We start from the raw sequence: 21642 nt of genomic DNA, 5'->3' as shown, positions 1-21642 counted from the left end.
GCATATGTCTCCTTCTCCTTCTCCTCTTTTCCTCCTTTCCTCTCTCTTTCCCCCCTCTTTCCCCTCTTTCAATCTCTTTTCATAAGCATATGTCTCCTTCTCTTATGCTCATGCATAAGCATGAGCATATGTCTCCTTCTCTTATGCTTATGCTTATGCATGAGCATATGTCTCCTTCTCCTTCTCCTTCTCCTCTTTTCCTCCTTTCCTCTCTCTTTCCCCTCTTTCAATCTTTAGTTTTCATAAGCATATATATTTGCCTATGCATGAGCATGAGCATGAGCATGAGCATGAGCATAAGCTTTCTCCCCGTCTTCCCTCTCTTTCGATCTCTTTTCATAAGCATATGCCTATGCCTATGCCTAACCTTCTCTCTTCTTTCTCTTCTCCTTCTCCTTCTTTCGATCTCTGTTCTCCTTCTCCTTCTCTCTTCTTTCTCTTCTCCTTCTCCTTCTCCTTCTCTCTTCTTTCTCTTCTTTTTGAATCCTCCTCTCTTCTTTCTCTTCTCTCTTCCTCTCTTTTTGTCTTCTTTTCACAAGCATATGCCTATGCCTATGCCTATGTTTGTTTTTTGTTTTGTGTTTGTGTCTACATTAGACATGGGATCACGTCGCACGTCCGATGAGTACGGACAGCCTTGTAGGAGGAGACATCACGATCTCTATGCTCCAAAGGACGTTGATTCCTCTCAGGCGACACCTCAGGGGCTTACCCTTGTGACTACCCCTGGCCCGAGTCCTCTCGGACGTAGCACTGCGACTACCCCTCGGGGAACTCCTTTGCTAGCAGCCCATGTCTTTGTCGGGAGTCCCGACGAGTTTGTAGCATAGATGACTGATGAGGAGGTAGCGAGATTCTTTTCTCTGCTATCTCAGAGGACCTCAGCAATTCCCTCTCCTACACCGACGGCTGGACCTACTACCCAACCGTCCCCTCATGCCCCTTCGACCGAGGGGTCATCACATGCGCGTGCCTATCATAAGGGAAGGAAGATTAGGAGGGGCCGCTTATGTTGTGCTGACTCGGGAGATGTAGACGAGTCAGCACACTCACATCCCTACAGGTCTCCACTTGGTCCTGAGACATAGTATCAGTCAGGTCCCTTGCCTTCTCCTACTCCCACTGCTACTCCTCGCTCCAGAAGCGCTTGCACAGCTTCCACTTGCTCTGACTCTGCCACTACCATGAGTCCTCCTTACCCAGTCGAGGACCTCTCCTATTAAATCACGATTGCTGGAGAGATAATAGAAGATAGAAAGGGCAAAGTAGTGATGGCCACCATGAGGTGGTTGATGAGCCACCACTTCAAGAGCGGCATTACTATAGATTGGCGGTATCAAGATGACCAAAAGAAGCAGGCGATCATCGATGAATTAAAATAAAAATACCCTAACCTGCCAAATTGGGAGTTCAATGAGAATTACATGCGAGAGCGCATGGGTTTGGTCTTGAAGCATCATAGATCAACCTTGCGTACTTCCATCGCAAAGGGGATGGCTAAACCCAACTGGGCAGACAAAGCTGATTGGAAGTTCTTCAAGAAGCAGAATAGAAAACATCCCGAAATGTTCGAGGGTCAGAGGAGGGCTGCGAGGAGATGGCTGGATGTCGTAGGTACTTCGCACTTTAGTGCAGGCGGACGGTTGGCATTCGATCGTAAGGCAACCGTGGTAGGTCTACTTCTTCTCATTTAATGTATTGTTCTATTTGTTTTACTACATATTATATGTACTTTATCTAACTCTCGTAAATTCGATCCACAACAAGCTACGATGGGTTGTCTTCCTATAGATGCAAAGACGCGACGCACGTTTCGCATAGGAACAAAGCCGTGGTTTATTAAGCAAAAGGCAATGGGAGCGACAGTCGATTGGGCTGAGGTGGCTACTCGCACGGTATAAGTCTACTCCTACTTGTAATCTCACTTTTTAAATTGTTTTATTCTTTAAGTTTCAATCTAATTTTCAATTAATATGGTTTCACTCTTAGGGCCAAAGCTCGAGCATCCCATCACTGGAGGCAAGTGATCACAAGGACCAGGGATCAGGCACACCTAACGAGGGTCAGGGAGTAGGCGTAGCTCACAAGGATGAAGGATCAGGCCAGTAAGACGAGAACGAAGAGGACGATGATGACGATTCAAATTAGTAGTAGTAGTAGTTTGCATATATTTCACCATGTATATCATTTTGTATATCGGCCCGTTTGAGCGATTTTGTATCACCCTTTTCGAAAGGGTAATTTTGTAACAAACAATGTTGTATATTTTCGACATGTATATGCTTTTGTTGCTCGATCATTTCATTTGAGCGATTTTGTATCACTCTTTTCGCAAGGGAAATTTTGTAATAAAAAGTTTTTTTTTGTAATTACAAAAAAAAAACATTAGTGGGGCAAAACAGGGCTTGCTGTGGCCCTATTTAGTCCCACTAATGCTTTTTTTAAGTTCTGTTAATCGTCGCTATATAGCGACGTTTACCAGTGTCGCTATATAGTGATGATTATCAGTGTCGCTTTATAGCGACGTTTACCAGTGTCGCTATATAGTGACGCTTATATAGCGACCGTTCTTTTTCGACGCTTATAACGACGTTTGCGCCCGTTTAAAAAAAAAATTAGTGTAAAAAACGTCGATATTTTCATCGGAAAAGGGCCTATGCCTTGTAGTGGAAGTTTTTCAAGAAGGTGAGTCTCTTTAAGCAATGTAGGTTCGTTTTTTGTGAGATTTCGTTTTGTGAGTATTGAAGCATGTTTCTCATTGTATTGCTAAGGCTATGTGCTAGTTTTCATGCTTGATTTTCAAGGGTTAAAGATAAAAAACGAGATTTTGTGAAAGAAAGAAGACTCACCTCTTCTAGTCTTTTTGGTATTTCTCTTCCTCCTCTTTCTCCTTGTTTGTAGGCTTATGCTTTCTCCTTATTTATAGGCTTATGCTTGTCTCCTCAATCCAATCCCTTTGAGAAGTTGCTTCTTTAAACTCCTTCCTCTAACTAGTTATTTGAAAAATGGTATGTTTCCTCTCTTTTGTAGGGCCAGTCCACAAAACACTAAGTGGGACTATTCCTGGTAAGAAAGTGCTTCCTCCTTTTTCCTTTTGTTATTTTTGTTATTTGCATTTGGCCTGTAGCTAGCGCCTTAAGCGTTAGCTGCAGTGATGGGCGTAGGAACCCTGTCTTCTCCTCTCTTCCCATATTCCCTCTTCTTTCCCTCTCTTTTTCCCCTCTCTTCCCCTATTCCCTCTTCTTTCTCTCTCTTCCTCTCTTCCTTCTCTTCCTTTTCCCTCTTCTTTATCCCTTCTTTCAATCTCTTTTTCCCCTCTTCCTCCTTTCCTTTTCTTTTTTCACTCTTTCAATGGCCTGTCCCCCTCTTCCTTCTCTTATGTTTATGCTCTTTTTCCCTCTTCTTTTTTCCCTCTTTCATCCCCTCTTTCAATCTCTTTTCCTCTCTCTTTCCTCCTCTCTTTTCCCTCTCTCAATGTCTTTTCATAAGCATATGTATTTGCCTATGCTTAAGCTTTCTCTCTTTTTCTTTTATGCTCATATGCTCATGCATAAAAATAAGCATATCATTTCCTTCCTTTTCTCTTATGCTTATGCTCTTTTTCCCTCTTCCTTCTCTTATGCTTATGCTTATGCATGAGCATGCCTCATTTTCCTCTTTTCCACTCTCTTTCTCCCCCTCTTCCCCCTCTTTCGATCTCTTTTCATAAGCATATATATTTGCCTAATAAGCATCTCATTTCCTTCCCTTTCTCTTATGCTTATGCTCTTTTCCCCTCTTTCTTCTCTTATGCTTATGCTTATGCATGAGCATATGTCTCCTTCTCCTCTTTTTCTCTCTCCTTCTCCTTCTCCTTCTCCTTCTCTTTCTCCTTTCCTTCTCTTCTTTCTTCCTCACTCTCTCTTCTTTTCATAAGCATATGCCTATGCCTATGCATATCCTTCTCCTTTCTTTCGCTTCTTTTTTCCTCTTTTTTTCTCTTCTTTTCATAAGCATATATGCTTAATCTTTCTCTCATCTTTCTCTCTTTGTCTTTTATGCTCATATGCTCATGCATAAAAATAAGCATCTCATTTCCTTCCCTTTCTCTTATGCTTATGCTCTTTTTTCCTCTTCCTTCTCTTATGCTTATGCTTATGCATGAGCATATGTCTCCTTCTCCTCTTTTCCTCTCTCCTTCTCCTTCTCCTTCTCCTTCTCCTTCTCCTTTCCTTCTCTTCTTTTTTCCTCACTCTCTCTTCTTTTCATAAGCATATGCCTATGCCTATGCATATCCTTCTCCTTTCTTTCTCTTCTTTTTTCCTCTTTTTTTCTCTTCTTTTGCATATGCCTATGCATGTCCTTCTCCTTCTCCTTCTCCTTCTCCTTCTTTCTCTTATGCTTATGCATAAGAATAAGCATATCCTTTCCTTTCCTTTCTCTTATGCTTATGCTCTTTTTCCCTCTTCCTTCTCTTATGCTTATGCTTATGCATGAGCATATGTCTCCTTCTCCTCTTTTCCTCTCTCCTTCTCCTTCTCTTTCCCTTCTCTTCTTTTTTCCTCACTCTTTCTCTTCTTTTCATAAGCATATGCCTATGCCTAAGCATATCCTTTCCTTCTCTTTCTCTTATGCTTATGCTCTTTTTCCCTCTTCCTTCTCTTATGCTTATGCATGAGCTTATGTCTCCTTCTCCTCTTTTTCTCTCTCCTTCTCCTTCTCCTTCTCCTTAATTCTCTTCTTTTTTCCTCACTCTTTCTCTTCTTTTCATAAGCATATGCCTATGCATATCCTTCTCCTTTCTTTCTCTTCTTTTTCCTCTCTTTTTCTCTTCTTTTCATAAGCATATGCCTATGCATGTCCATCTCCATCTCCTTCTCCTTCTCTCTTCTTTCTCTTATGCTTATGCTTATGCATGAGCATATGTCTCCTTCTCCTCTTCTCCTCTCTCCCTCTCCTTCTCCTTCTCCTTCTCCTTCTCCTTTCCTTCTCTTCTTTTTTCCTCACTCTTTCTCTTCTTTTCATAAGCATAAGCATATGCCTATGCCTATGCCTATGCATATCCCTCTCCTTTCTTTCTCTTCTTTTTCTCTTCTTTTCATAAGCATATGCCTATGCATGTCCTTCTCCTTCTCCTTCTCTCTTCTTTATCTTCTCCTTCTCTCTCCTTTCTCTTCTTTTTTCCTCTCTTTGTCTTCTTTTCATAAGCATATGCCTATGCCTATGCTTTATGTTTGTTTTTTATTTTTTGTTTTTGTGTTTGTGTTTATGTTAGACATGCGATCACGTCGCACGTCCGACGAGTACGGAGAGCCTCACAAGAGGAGACATCACGATCTCTATTCTCCAGAGGAGTTTGATTCCTCTCAAGCAATATCTCAGGGGCCTACTTCTGCAACTACCCCTGGCCTGACTCCTCTCGGATGTAGCACTGTGACTACCCCTGGCCCGACTCCTCTCGAACATAGCATTGTGACTACCCCTCGGGGAACTCCTTTGCTAGCAGTCCATGGCTTTGTCGGGAGTCCCGATGAGTTTGTAGCACAGATGACCGATGAGGAGGCAGCGAGATTCTTCTCTCTGCTATCCCAGAGGACCTTAGCAATTCCCTCTCCTACACCGACGGTTGGACCTACTGCCTAGCCATCCCCTCGTGCCCCTTCGACCGAGGGGTCATCACTTGGGTGTGCCCATCATAAGGGAAGGAAGAGTAGGAGGGGCCGCTTATGTTGTGCTGACATGAGAGATGTAGACGAGTCAGTACACTCATATCCCTACAGGTCTCCACTTGGTCCCAAGACCCAATACCAGTCAGGTCCCTTGCCCTCTCCTACTCCCATAGCTACTCCTCACTCTCGAAGCGCTCGCACAAACACCACTCGCTCTAACTCTGCCACTACCATGAGTCCTCCTTACCCAGTCGAGGACCTCTCCTATCAAATCACGGCTGTCGGAGAGATAATAGAAGATAGAAAGGGCAAAGCAGTGATGGCCACCATGAGGCATTTAATGAGACACCACTTCAAGAGTGGCATTGCTATTGATTGGCAGTATCAAGATGACCAGAAGAAGCAGGTGGTCATCGATGAATTAAAACAAAAATACCATAACCTGCCAAATTGGGAGTTCAATGAGAATTACATACGAGAGCGCATGGGTTTGGTCTTGAAGCATTGTAGATCAACCTTGCATACTTCCATCGCAAAGGGGAGGGCTAAACCCAGCTGGGTAGACAAAGTTGATTGGAAGTTCCTCAAGAAGCAGAATAGGGATCATCCCGAAATGCTCGAGGGTCAGAGGAGGGCTGCGAGGAGATGGCTGGACGCCGTAGGTACTTCGCACTTTGGTGCAGGCGGACGGTTCACGTTCGAGACAACCGTGGTAAGTCTACTTCTCATTTAATGTATTGTTCTATTTGTTTCACTACATATTACATGCACTTTATCTAACTCTCGTAAATTGGGTTCACAGCAAGCTGCGATGGGTCGTCTTCCTACAAATGCAGAGACGTGATGCGCGTTTCGCATAGGAACAAAGCCGTGGTTTATTGAGCAGGAGGCAATGGGAGTGACGATCGATCAGATTGAGGTGGCTACTCGCATGGTATAAGTCTACTCGTACTTGTAATCTCACTTTTAATTTAAATTGTTTTATTCTTTAAGTTCCAATCTAATTTTTAATTAATATGGTTTCACTCTTAGAGTCAAAGCTCAAGCATCCCATCACCGAAGGCGAGCGATCACAAGGGCCAGGGTTCAGGCGCAGCTCACGAGGGTCAAGGAGTTGGTGCAGCTCATGAGGGCCAAGGATCCAGGCCAATTGATCCCGCAACAACATCTGTGATATCTGAGCTAGCGACTATCAAAGCTAAAGCTACTTAGCCTATCAAGGTGAAATTCTAGGAATTCAAGGGAGCTAATGAAGAAGAACTCTATAGCCATCTGTAGAGTTTTCTATAGGTATGCTACTCGAGTGTGTCGTAGTCCAAGGAGCTTGTGGTAGTTCATGAGTCCGTAAAAGTATAAGTGTTCAAATATCAATGGCGCCATTACCAAGGAAGAGCGCATGAATTATTTTCCTTGCTCTTTGACAAAGACAACACAACACTAGTTTAACCAAATTTTGATTGGTTATTTCAAAGATTGGCAACAGATGCTAGAGGATTTTCTCAAGCGGTTCAGACAAGAAATCAATGAAGAAGATGTCCATACCAAGCTCGGTTCACTCCTGGCATCGAGGAGGTGGAGGCGCCTTCGTCTAGTTTGGGAGTTGTGTCTGAGGTTTCGTCTATCATGACATCCGTCGTACATGTGGCATGCATCCGATGTACATGCCGCATCCATTGTACACATGGCATTGGTCGGGACCCATCTCTTGTAGACTACTTACGGCCAAGAATCGGTGGCAGGAGCCGATTCTAGAGAGAAAACTGGGTGATCGAGGACTGCGGGCCGGTAGAGGTGGCCCTCACTAGTCATGCTCTTAAGTCTCTGACCGTCTCTACACACGCTTAGCAGAGGCGACGTCTAGCATGCACTAGCTCAAGCAAGGCCCTCGGCTCTCAAATCCTAGCATATCGAACGGCTGGGAAGTCTGTTACTAGATTTGCGGAAGGCAATGTTTCCGGGATGTTTCCATCGTGGAGCATGTAACTTCTAACTCGAAATTGAAGTTGAATCCTACTATTTTATCACTTGTTTAAGGAAAAAAGAGAACGAGTAAAATAGTGGACATGAGACACGACACAGGATCCGTTAGGACCCGAACCTCCCTGCAAATATCAGGGTGGTGATTTATTATTGATTTTGTGATGTCCATATTTTGGAAGCTCAAATCCAACAAATACATGAATAAGGCGATACAATAATTGATCCTCGTTGCATTTTTTCCAATATTCTCACATGGACTACAAACATATGAATAAAGGTGTAGTCATCCTTCAATCTTGCATCCATCTTGGATCTCCTTGCTCCCTCGCATTGGTAACATGCATTAAACAAGAGGAATGTTGTAAGAATTTAGATTGAAAACAATAAATTTTAAATAGATGAGTAATTGAACATAATATATAATATATAATTATTATAACCATACATAGTGTGGGCGGGGAGGCGGTGCGCTTCCTTCCCCAAAGAGTTATAATCCGAGGGAACGGGCCTTTCCCTGGGTGCCGAGATAGCGCCAAGAATATAAAATCCGAGAATAGTAGCACCGAGGATAAGTCTCGAGAATGGATAAGAAACTAGCATATGACCTAAATGTCAATAGTTGTAATCGTAGTGGAATGTAGAGAGAGAATATCCCAAAAACTCGCCAAAGTGACCCTGAGAGGATGTGTGTGTGTGCGTGAGTGAGATGATTCCAACATTCTCAGATAGTTTAAGGAAATTCATGGTGTGGATCAAGCCAAGGTGATTGGGGAGGCAGCGATACGGATCAATGCCCACAAAAGGCCACCGATCCTTACAGCTTGATCGCCTGCAGCCTCGCCTGATGATTTCAGCTTCTGTCTCACGAAATTAGTCATCACTGAGTAGGTGTTCGTGACTTCGCTACTTTGTTCGCTTTCAGCTCTCTCTTTGCTTTCAACTTTCGCAAGTTTAGACTCGCGCTCCTCGACTGGCGAATTGGAAGATTTTCTCTTACGGGTCTTATCTTTCTTCCTTTTTGTGGGCTCATCGATCTCGAGAGTAGGATCGAGCAAATCCGCAGCAGTCACCTTAGGACTTTTTCGACTCATATCCTTCGTCCTCTTTTGCGCTCCTGGGACGACATATCAACGTCAGGGGAACCAGGGGCCTCGATAATCCCCTTTTATTTCTTCATGCGCGTGATTTCTGGCCCTGGCATTTGGAGATTAGGAAAATGTCGTTCTCCGATGAGAGCAGAAGCTGCCGTGCAAGTAAGACGACAGAGGATGTTCCCAAACTGCGATGTTCCCAAACTACAGGATACTCCGATGTCGGGAAGGATGCGGGGAAGAAGAGGATCTAAAGGAAAAGCTTGGAAAAGAGCAAGACAGGGCTTTTCTTGCATCCCCTCGTAATATTCTCTACTGTAATGGCCAAGCCCACGGCGATCGAGCCAGTGCTCGTCAGCGGGTTGAATCGGCAGCGGCCTTGGAGATTCTCCAGTGGGATTACTGTTGAAGAAGTAATAGACCATGTTCATTCCAGCACAGAGGTCCCCAAGCACTTCTTGTCTGTCCAAATTCCATCGGACAGCTATCACCTGGAGCCTATCATTTTGGGCACTACCCAGAAGCTGTTCCCAAATTCTACATACACCATTGTTTGCAGGACGACTCCGGAGCCCAATCGCAGATTCGGGGTTGGGGTTGCCGTTATTCCCAACCTTTACTACTATTACGTGCCTCCTAAGGTTGAAGCGCTTGTGAGCGACCTTGAGGCTGGCAAATATTGCGTCCTTCTTGGTCCCAGGCAGAGTGGGAAATCTACCTCGGCTCTTGCTGCCAAGAAGCGAATTGAATTTGAGACTAACTCTTGCGTGGTTTATCTGGATGGGGTATGTAGTGCTCAAGTCCTCGCAGCCTATAGTCATGCAGGCCTAGTGGAAGAAGGTCATCAATACTTCAGCTCTATGTGGGAAGACCATGCCTTAACAGAAAGTATGGAGCAATTTAATTGCTTGATTGACCTTCTTGGCCGTGCAGGGCGATTAAAAGAGGCAGAGGTGTTAGTTCGAACAATGGCAAGCCTTCCCAGTGTTCTTGCATGGGTGTCTTTGCTTATGGCCTGCAGATCATATGGGAACGTGGAGCTAGGCAGGCAATGTTTTAACTACATTGCTCGGCTGGATCCCCACAGCCTGCTGGTTATGCACTCATGTCAGGCATCTACGCCGATGCACAGATGTGGGACAATGTCGAAGAAATAGAGGAGCTGAAAACATTTTCTTCTGCATGGAAGACACCTGGAAAGGCCTGCATTGAGATCAATGAAAAGGCGCATGATTTCCCCGTGGGAGACAATACTCACCTGGACAGTGTGTCTGTCTATGTCAAGGTGACAAGGTTAAGAGGGCAAATAAAGGGGGAAGGCTATGTCCCTCAACTGTGCTTTTGTTAAATTTGTCAGGTGGGGACTACCATAGTGTTCAAGCTGTAAGGGCAACGATGTACCTTCACTTTATCACAGTGGCCATAGTTTGGGCCTTCTGAATACGCATGAAGGTCCCATTGTGTGGCCTGCCATGGCTCAATATGGCTTCCTTCAGCCACATTGAATTTAATCTATTGCTTAGGGGTGCTTCATTGAAGGAGTCCATTGAGGTGTAGGGATATATAATGCTATGTTTAACAGCGCTCCTCTTTGTGGTCTCCTTTTCCCTTGTATTTCCTGCTGTTACTGGCTCTTCTTAGCTCATAAGTTGGAAAATGCAAACTCTGATAGAACATACAATGTAAATGGAAAGTTTGCCCTGGTTAGTTAGTTATTTCTAATAAGCAGTATCAGCTGTAAAATTTTTGTCATGTTCTCTAAATTATTGACCAGAATAATGGAAGGCAAATATGACACGTGATGTCGTGAACAGTTTGAAATTTGCATGGAAAAACGTTTTTTTAGTAAGCCTTTTAAGATTATGTTAATTTATGAATTAGAACTGCCAAACGTACACACACACCCCCCCTCACTTCTGGGGTGAGTATTTGCATTCATAGACACCTATGTCTTAGAATGTGAGGCGTGACATCTCGTCCATTTGGACCAGCTCACATTGGTTACGAGGAGATCAGCCACATAGTGCTCGTTTATGCACTTCATGTCACCAAGCTGTAAATATCCTAAGTCAAAGTACTGAGTTGACCATTTATTTGATCATAATTAAAGAGTTTTCCATTTGCGTTAATTATGGTCAAAGAGTTCCTTTAATGGTCAAAGCATTGACTATGATTAAAGATACTTGTAAGCCTAATTTCGGTCGGGGAGACTTGGTTTATTACCAAGAGGGTTAACTGCGGTTAACCAGAGAACCACAGAGCTGACTACGGTCAGAGAGTGTTGATTTCGGTCAACGAGACTTGGCATGCACCAAGAGGGTTAACTAAGTTGTGCCAACTTCGGTTGGAGAGACTTGGCCATAATTAAGGCGCCTCGACCGTTGGTCAAAGCCCCCTTAATTATGATCAAGAGCATTGACTCCGGTCAACCAGAGAATATTATATATTTGTTATATGTGCACATGTGTTCAGTGGGGACGCCCATAGTGAATAGAATTAGTCTAGAGATTATTTGTATTCAAAAGCGCTAATCATTAATGGGTACCATAGTTGTGCGCTTTAGTTATTATAGGTATCAAGTGGGGTTGAAAGCCCAAGAGCTATGGAGCCTGACAAACAACTAGGAGGACGTTTGCGTGACCAAGTGCTTTGAGGACTCCAGAAGTTGCCCTTTAGTGGCATGTAACTAGATTTTAGTTAGTTGAATTGACAAGTGGCATGTTGCCAAATGAATGAGCCTTGAGGTCCTTGTAAATTCATTCATGTTTTGGATTTTTTTGTAACTCAGCCTGCACGCTAAACTCTCTGTACTCAAATCTTGAATGAATAAAATACCTTGGGGGGGTCCGGCCCGACATGTTGTCTTGGGCCCTAGTTGCTTGTAGAGAGAGAGAGAGAGAGAGAGAGAGAGAGAATTTGTTTGCAAATGAATGAAGGTTGAGGGAGTGGTTTGCTGTTATGCCATAGTTTGCAGTGTGTGTGTGTGTGTGTGTGTGTGAGAGAGAGAGAGAGAGAGAGAGAGAGAGAGAGAATTGACGTAATGGAACAACAAGATGATTTCACTTTATGTGATATGGGAGTGATTAAAAGTGAGTAGCATGCCCTTATGTTTTGTGTCTTACATTATCCAAGTGTTCGGGACTTAAGACTAGCTCCAGCGGTAGCAGCATCTTGTAGTCTTGCCCTACTCTAACACTTTCTGGGGCCGCAATGCACTTTTGAGTATGTCCTACACCCTTACAATATGCACGCCGTGTAGCACGGTAGTACATGCATATTTTGAGTTGTAACAGCTCATCACAATAATCCCATAGACCAATTTGGTCTCCAGTGGATGTTAAAAGATCTCTCTCTCTCTCTCTCTCTCTCTCTCTCTCTCTCTCTCTCTCTCTCTTTATCCCAAAGGCCGAGTTGTGGTATTACTTATCTACCCTAACAAAATTCTATATATCCGTCACTAGCTCTTTAGCAGAAGTTATAAAATCTTAGATCCTATACCCTTGGTAAGTTTACCATGGATACCTATGACAATTAGTGGGTGCTTTGTTATGATCATGATTACTTTCTAACCACTTATTGTAATGAGAATCTTTCTCGATCTAGCTACCCCAAGGATATTTTTATTGTAGGTCATAGCCTATGGCCTAAATGTATGGTTTGGATGTTTCTTACTAGACCCTCCCATTTCACTTTATTATTTGTTTCCTTGATTGCTTATGGGACTTTAATCTTCCAACAAAGACTTGATCTTCTAGGATCTTGGTGATATATTCAGAGTGGCCAAGGGTGCTATACCCATGCTCTTGGCAATCATTGTAAGATATGGCCTATCACTCATAGCATGATATTCTAAATATGCATTCACCTTTCATTTTGAGATGAATGTCCTTTGTGGCAATTAAAAGTACTCCGTACAAATAGTGATGTCCTATCATTTAATATCCTTCTAGCAATGTTTCAATAGATGTCTTTGCAAGCATCGTGCTACATATGGCTCGCTTCAAATACAATAACCTCTATTTTTTAAAGTAAGATTTTAGCATGTCATCATGATATTTCTACAATATACATACATTGTCCTTTAAAATGGGATGGCCTTCTACATTATGTTCTTATGTAATCATGTCTGAATGTAATTTTGACACATGTCTCCTTTGTGTTTTTATATTTGAATATGGGTTAACGAAGAAATGATTTAGCGTCCCATGTTGGAATGTGTGGACTTATACAAATTTCTCTCTTGATGTCTTCCTAATGTAGGTTCTCATGTCCTACCTTTCGATGTCAGCACATTATCATGTTTTTAAATGGATTTTATAGTAAATTGCTGTTTGGTGTCAAATTCAGCTCTTGGCTCGCGACTTGATTTCTAGTAACCAAATCATCGAGTTTATTAATGCATCATTGATTTCAGCCGTCTAGCTTAGATCTAGCTCAACCCCCTTTTTGATAGCCATGTCATCAGCTATGTTGCCTTGTCATCAATTTCGACTGTGCCTGACTCAAATCCGGCTTCACTCGTTTTTCAATAATAACATCATTGAATTGATTGCCACATTAGCAAATGACAACCCATTATGATTGAAATTGATGATGTGGTTGTCGAAAAGCATGTCAATCTAGATCACGATTGAAATCGATGATGTCGCATAAAGGCATCGTTAGATATGTGGTAGTTAAGTTGAGCAAGGATGTGGCGATGCTTCCTGTGTCTGTACTTCCTCCTTTGTGTCCTCTGCCATCTCCTCATCTGGGGCCTCGTCCGTGGATGGTGGAGGCACGCCAACATGTTGGTCCCCCATAGGTGCCAGCATGTCCACTACATGCGGGTCATGATCAACCTGATTGTGAGCAGTCAATAATTTGTTATAACAATGCACTATGAAGGCATTTCCTCAAATTGCATGGAAAACTGGGCAGCAAGATAGTCACCATGAGCAATACATGTCCAATGCTTCATGCTTTCAGCAATCTTCAATGTCACCAACTCAATGTCCCCAGTAGGGGAGCACTACAAGTATAGCAACAAAGAATCACAACTAATTCCAACATTCATGCAAATGCTTAAGGAAGATCGATGCGTCACATACTCATGGCCGTATGCTCATTGTTTATAAGTTCCCATATATATAGTCATGGTTTATAAGTTCATGCTTATATAATCATTGTTTGTATGTTTATCATGGATATAAGGTCGTGGTCATAAAGTCGTTGCTATATGTTCATGGCTATATGCTCATCATTTATAAGTTCATGGATATATATATGCTCATGGTTATATGCTCATGCTTGTATGCTCATTGTTTGTAAGTTCATGGTTATATGCTCATGGTTTATAAGGTTTATAGTTATCTACTCATAGTATAAAACCTCATGGTTTATATGTTTTTTTGTTCATGGTTATACGCTCATGATTTATATGTTATTTAGATCATGGTTCTATGGTCATGGTTTATAAGTTCATGGTTATATGCTCATGGTTTATAAGTTCATGGTTATACTCATGGTTAATAAGTTCACGGTTATACTCATGGTTATAAGCACATGGTTATGTACTCATGGTTTATAAGTTCTATGGCGTGTCAGTAAACTCTACTCAATAATGAAGGAAGATTGATTTATGCTATTGGGCAGTGGCCAGGGTGACTTCAGAAAGAAGTGATCAGTTTGGAAGGATTTTTGCTAGTTGATTGTGCCAGAGTTTGGCTGTCTTTGGATTCTTTGCAGTTGTTCAGCCGTGTTTGGTTGGTTGGGCGGATATTGCTTATCAGAGGGTGAAGCAAGCACTTCAGTGGTCCCAGGATAAGCAAAAGAAGGTATCAGACAAGTAGCGACGTGAAGTTGTTATTAACGAAGGTGATTATATGTTGCTGCATTTTTCGAAGGCAAGGCTGAAAAGTACATGGGGTCATACTGGGCTTTTTCCGAAGTTGAGTATGAAATATTATGGGCCTTTAAAGGTAACTTAGAAAATCAATGATGAGTCATTCTGGTTGTAGTTGCCTAATCATTGGAGGATTCACAATGCTTTCCATGTGGTTCTTCTCAAGCCCTTTCAGGGTGATGTGCCTAGGGACCTGTCTCGAGAGAGACAACCAGAGGTGGAAGAATTGGATAAGATTCTTGTGCCTGAGCAGATTCTAGCACATAAGGAAAGCAAAGTAAAAGGTAAAGTTATTTGATGCTACTTGGTGAAATTTTGTAATTATTCATCATTGCATGCGAAGTGGTTGGAGGAGGATGAGTTGGCAAATACTCCTCAGGTGTTGCAGCTTTATCTTGAGGCTTTCCAATTGGAGCCGACTTTAGTTGGCACTCATTCAAGTTCAGCAGAGCGAGAGGCATCTGGATTATTACCTGATGCTCAAGGGGGGGTAGCATCTCCACTCCTTTTATACAAACACGCTTGAGTATCTAGAGGCATGGGGTCTCTATGATTGGTGTTCTAGACACTTGGTTATGACATATATCTGATGTGCAATGTAATATGTATATGTTTTCCATGGCTCTACAAATATATATTCCTTGTTGGCTGATCTGCAAGCAGCATGGTTGGCTGACTTTTCAGATATGGTTGATCTATAGGCGGCATGGTGAGTTGTCCTTTCAGATTTGGTTGGTCTGTTGGATGACGATCCTTTCAAGCTTGGTTGATTTGTTGGTGGCATTGTTGGCTGTCCTTTCATATTTTGCTTTTATTTTTGTTGTTTTCTTTTTCTTATTCTAATGTTTTTGTTTGCAAGCAACTGAGGATGTTTGCCTTCTTTCAAGAGGGGGCTATGTCACGAGGACGTGAATTTATGGGAATTTTGATTTGTGACTCCCGTAATACACGTGACTGGGGCACGCAAGTCTGGTCACGTGTGCAAGACTTGGGAAATCAAAATTCCTAGTGGGACCTTGGAAATTATGAATGTGCAGGCCAATTACTAGGTAATTAATTCCCTTTCCAATGTGTGCAACAGAGGGACAAAAGAGTGGTGTAATTAAAAATTGCTAATTTTAGCATTGGACCCCAAAAAGGGCAGAGGACCTTGCTTTTGGGCATAAGAGGCCAAATTTAGACCCAAAAGAGGGAGAACTCAGTTCGTTTGCATGCCAGGAGCTGCTAAAAAGAGCCGCCACCTGCCGAAAGCTTCCAAGAGCCTGTTTGTAAAATCACCATCTACTAGGAGCTTGTTGGGGAGCATATTGCACTGGCCATAAGCTGCTACTAAAGGAAATTATGATTTGTTTTCCAGGTTGTCCAGGCTGCTACAAGCCCTGCGATTGGATTCCAGGTTGAGCAGGGGCTACTGCAAGGGATGCGATTTATTTTCTGGTTGCTTTTGGGTTGCTGCTCTGCAGATTTTGTAGCTTTCTTGAGATGGGCATCTTCTTCTGAGATGCCTTTGGGCTTACCAGGGTAGAATCAACTTCTCTTTGCTAGATCTAGGGCATAGTTCAATGAAACGTTTCAGAACGTTGAAATGTGAAACGTTTTGAAACGTTTCAAAACGTTTCAAAATAATAGGTGAAGTTTCAAAAAACTTTGTATTTTTTGGGTCCAAAAAATATAAATTTTATGCATGCATACATTTGGTATGCCAAAACTGTGCAAAACTAGCTAAAAGCATAGAAAAAGAGTCAAGACTTGACAGAAAGCCTATAATGGCCAATGGTAGAATAGATTATAGACTCCAGATTAGAAAACTCAATCAAGCCTTCAACTTTATCAACAAGCCTATAATGGCCAATGCTAGAAATTAGAATAGAGTGTAGATTACAAAGCTCAATTAAGCCTTTAAATTTTAGAAATTAGATTTCAGTTGAGTAGATACTAGAATCTAGATAGGTCGCAAAAAATCAGATTTCAGATTACAATTTACAAGCTCAAGCCTTAAACTTTATCATATTTCAGTTTTCACAAGTTTAGGAATCACAACCATGGAGTCTGGACATAAATCAAGTTCTCAGTTTCACTCTTGTAAATAGTCTGCTAGTCTATAGACTAGAACCTAGATTACATAACTCAAGAGTCAAGAGTGAAGGCATCAACTTTAAATTTCAAACAAAACTAAAGTTCAAACTCTACTGAAATCTGAAAGAAAGTAGCAAGTTAATCAGCAAGAATCAAGATCTGTAGGTGCTTGGGCTGCGGGCATCTTCTCCCTGGCCCTGAGCCCCCTCCTCCTCCTCCTCCCCATCATCACTATCAAAATTTGTAGAAGTGGATGAATCCTCTTCTGATGATGAGGAGGTCTCCTGTTCTTTTGGAGCGGCTGCTATTAAATTTGGTTCTATTCTCCCTGCTCGTCTGCCTGCCTGAGATCGTGTGGCACATGCCAACGATGCCCGCTCCTCAGCAATGAATGCATATGTATCATCATCCTCATGCATAGGATGAAGCATTTCATCCTCAGGGACTTGCACACGTATCTTATCAGGATCCACCTCCTGTGGACCTTCAATGGTCTTCATTCGTCGAATAAGTCGTAGATTGGCATGGACATATACAAGCCTACCATACACCAACTACCATACACCAAATGAATTAACAGTAAATACATGTAGGTTGTAGCATAACTATAATTCAAATGCTAATAATGAGCTGTGTGCTGAGTGCATATAAAAGAAAATAGATATGCCGAGGCCGGAGTGCTCACACACAAAATTATGAATTACTTGTCAAGTTGTCCAGTGCCTAGTCTATTCCTTTTTTTAGTGTGTATAAGTGAGAACACACTCCAATTCCTTTCACAGGCGCTAGATGAGCAATCTTGTGAAAGGACTCGGAGGGCAATGCGCTTCAACTCCGGCGTGCCCCGACCATACTTCTCCCACTAGGTAACAGGCCTCAACTGACCATCACGGAGACATGCACGAGCTGATCCAAACTCCCCAAAGGAGTTTCTAAATGAGAGGAGTTGGTCCTCCAAAGCATCTTGCAATATTGCATCTCGATATGCACGTTCAAGGAAACCTGTCCACCCTGCAGTCAACTCAGCATCATCCGATTGGTCCTCCCTCCTCCATAGAGGATGCAAAATGTGTGCTACTGCATGAATAGGCCTATGGAACCATGTCCATCTTTTTTCCCACAAGGCCATAATCTCTTGCTCTCTGTAGGGTGCAAATGAAATATATTTAGGTTGCTGCAAACCTAGAATCTAGAATCTAGATTCTAAATACAAATGTAACATCATACATGCAATTCCTTAAAGCTGCAAATAAGAAAATTAATTGCAGCCAACAGTGAATTGAAAAGTCAAGATTCCTGATTTGCATTTACCTTGTTGCATCAAGCCATGTGCACCCTTTCAATGCCTCTCCAACCTTCTCCATGAACTCATACACGAGTCCAATTGTGCATCCTTCTCTATCAACAAGTCGAAGGGTACTGAAAAGGGGCTGCACAATCCCCACAATCTCCTCAGCTGCATGCCAAAAATCACCATCAAACACAATGTCCTCAAAGGCACGTGCCTTTGTTTTGTTGGACTTATCCCAGCTCAACCATTCCTCACTGACTACCATGCGCCTTAAGTTAGGCTTCACCTTTACCAAGCGTGACAAGACTATAAAGAGATAGGCAAAGCGGGTCTTTGAGGGCTTCAGAATCTCATGGGAGCTATGTTGCCGAAAAATTGCAAGGGATCTATGCTTCCTTGTCAAGAAAGTCACCATGCTCCGTGCCTTGTCAACCACCGAGGAAATCCAAGGAAGCTTCCCTATGTCCTCTATAAGAAGATCCAAACTGTGTGCAGCACAGGGAGTCCAAAAGATATGCGGATAGTCACTCTCAAGTAGCGCACCCATGCGCTGACAGTTACTTGCATTATCTGTAACCACCTGTACTACATTCTGAGGCCCCACATCCTCTACTGCCTTCTTAATGTGGCTGTAAATGTACTCACCTGTATGAGATTCATTTGATGCATCTATGGATCTCAAAAACATAGTACCCACGCAAGATGATACAAGAATGTTAATGAGCGGGCGCCTCCTGGTATCTGACCACCCATCACACAAAATGGAGCACCCGTATCTAGCCCATGATGCCTTAATAGGCTGTAGCTTCTCAACTTGCAAGACCTCTGCTTTCAGCTCCCGAGTGCGTAAAGTCTCTGAAGATGGAGCCCTAAATGAAGGGCTAGCCTTGGCCACTGCCTGAACGAACTCCTGAAAAGCTAGAGTACGAGCAAGGTTAAAGAAAAGGTCACACTCATAAAAGAGCTTGCGAGTTGCCCGACGAGCAGATGCAAGCAAAGTTGTGACCCAACTGGCTCGTAAAGTCCCTGGCCTTGGTGGTAACCTGGTTGAATTTGGAAACCTTGGAGGCTTCACAACTCGCACTGATGCCCGTCTAGTGGAAGCACTACCAATAGAAAAAGAAGCCCCTTGTGTAGGTGGTGAAAGTGGAGGAGGGGGTCCAGATGTCACAGATAGAATGGGACTCCTGGGAGGAGATCCAAGACGTACTAGTGTTGATGAGGCCTCAACTCGTGCCCTCTTTGACGGGCCACTTGGTGTGCCTCCCAAGGAAAGAATTACATCATTTGGAACTTCTCCTACACATGGATTCACACCCTTTCCAGTGATACCAAGAAGATGTGCCCTTACACGAGGTGCACTACCACAAAATGAGCCACCACAATGCTTACACTTCCATTGTTTCGAACCCAAAGCACCATACTGTTGCTCCACATGCACTTGCTCCCAAACAATGTCCTTTGCTCGCCCCATCTCTAAGCTATACTACCTACGAGACAACCAATAATCCCTTTGATTATTTGTTGCTTCAAGCTTGCAAGACAAATTACAATAAATTTTGTATTGTGAATCGTGAATGTAGTAGGTAGTAATACATATTACATATAGTATATACTAATGAACATGACCAGCCAACTGCTTCCAATGCTCATTGCTCACAGCAGCTAGCTAATAGCTAGCTAGCTGGCAATTAGCAGCATCATGCATGCAGCATGCAGCAATCTACTTGCCACGCTCCAATGCAATGAACAAAAGGGGCTACAGCCTACTATCGTGATTCGTCACAGCTAACGTACTTGCGTCCACGATGCACTTGGGCGCTCCTGGGACCTGTTCATTGTTCAAAGGCGTTGGAGTAGAATCTAGATATCGATTGCTGCTCATGGACCGTGGTACTTGCTTGCTAGCTTGCAGCTGCATAGGGGCCAGGGCGCTTGAGCCTTGCAAGTTAGCGGCGCAGGGGCCAGGGCGCTTGAGCCTTGCGTAGGGGCCAAGGTGCTTGGAGCTAGCAGCTAGCTAGCGGCGCAGCCTACAGGTGTCGTGACTGTTGTCAAAAAGCCCCTAGCCTGCAAGTGTCGTGACTGTCATCAAAAAGCCCCTAGTCGAGGGCCGAGGCTCGTGGGCTTGGATTTGTAGGTAATCGAACGACGAAGAGCAAGGCTGTCACACGCCGCGTCACCACCGTACGGGAGATTTGGCCTTGCAAACTTTTATCTAAGCTTACCCTAGCCACGTTTCATTGAACATGAAACGTTTCGAAACGCGCTGCACGTTTCGAAACGTTTCAAATTCAATGAAACGCGTTTCATTGTGACTATGATCTAGGGTTTTTCAGCCCTGATTCCTGCGGATTTTGGGTAGAGGAAGGCTAGGGTTTGTTCTTCTTTGGCCATTCCCAGACTGGTTGCTGGTTGGTTATTGTAGTTGGTATTGTTTCCTCCCGAAGGAAGGTTGATTTATGATATTGGGTAGTGGCTAGGGTGACTTCAGAAAGAAGTGATCAGTTTGGAAGGATTTTTGCTGGTTGATTGCATCAGAGTTTGGCTGCTTCTCTACAGCTGTTCAGCAGAAGCTGGCTGGTTGGGCACTTGGTTGTGCAGGTGCAGAGAGTTCACAAATAGTTTATGCTTTTGGGGTGCTGTTGCACACTTGGTTAGATGGAAGGATGCCTAATGCATATTCGCCATTGTTCAGAGTGCCTTCAGATAAGTGAAAAACACAAACACATCTCCACTCCTGACAACAAGGTGCCAGCAGTGGGAGTATAGTCGGACAGTAGACAGACTATAAAAGACTATCATGAGATGTAAAAGGGACAGAGAGGAAATCGTGCAAAAGGTAGTATGCTTCTTGTATATTGTGTTTTGACAGAGAATACATCAACTCAACAACTCAAACTTTTAACAGGAGATGATACAACATATTGGTCTCTCTGTTGGTCAACATATTGTAGCAGGGCATGACCAGCTTGCATGCTTGACATCTCTGTGTGTGGTGCGAATGCCGGTTTATCCTTCACAGGAGCTTCCTGCAAATCGAGCTTGCGGATTGGAGACAAATTCTCAAATTGGGACTTGGGAGGTGAGTTGAGGAACAAATGAGCCATGTCGTCCTCGGGCTTTGAGCCATGTTTCCTTCGGCATCTGTGCTTTAGCGCATTGATTGAGCTTGATTTTTTTGGCGGATTTTTGTGGTGTTTGTTGAGAGGCATTTCTTCCTTTGCCAGTGGCGTGTCCCAGAGTGTTTCTGCCAAGGACTCTTTGATTCGATGTAGTCAAATCTTTTTTTGCTATCTCCCCCATGAGACATGTATGCAATAGGTGAGCCTAGCTGACTTGTGTGCCCTTTTCTGCTGCACAGAGTACTGCATATGAATCTCGGCTCATTGTAATGGGCTTCACCACCAACAGCTGCATTTTCTCTAAGTACCATACCAATTGTTGGCGGCGGCTTGTATCTTGTACATTACTCACAAAGAAATAATTCTTATGTGTTTCAGGCGGTCCAAATTCTTTATGCATCTCTCTATCGACATCTTTCTTATAGGCAACTTCCTCCCTAATCAAAGGTAATTGAAAAACTTCGGAGATAACTCTGGGGTCACCATGAGATTGTTGCTCAACATATCTCCCAATTTTTGGAACGCTTCATATTGTGCAAGAGGATCCTGC

The 21642-nt window shown here is 43.1% G+C and overlaps 1 pseudogene; it reads right to left on the bottom strand.

Annotated features, from left to right (window-relative positions):
- Positions 1 to 16831: 16831 nt before the first annotated feature.
- LOC147899310 (uncharacterized) lies at positions 16832 to 19444 on the bottom strand (annotated as a pseudogene).
- Positions 19445 to 21642: the final 2198 nt, after the last annotated feature.

The sequence above is a fragment of the Dipteris shenzhenensis genome, chromosome 8 (assembly GCF_047967505.1).
Source record: "Dipteris shenzhenensis isolate YYH24624 ecotype China chromosome 8, Dip_SZ_1.0, whole genome shotgun sequence".
Classification (NCBI taxonomy): Eukaryota; Viridiplantae; Streptophyta; class Polypodiopsida; order Gleicheniales; family Dipteridaceae; genus Dipteris; species Dipteris shenzhenensis.
Note: the sequence above shows the minus strand (reverse complement) of the source record. Positions and strands in the feature narration are given on the sequence as shown.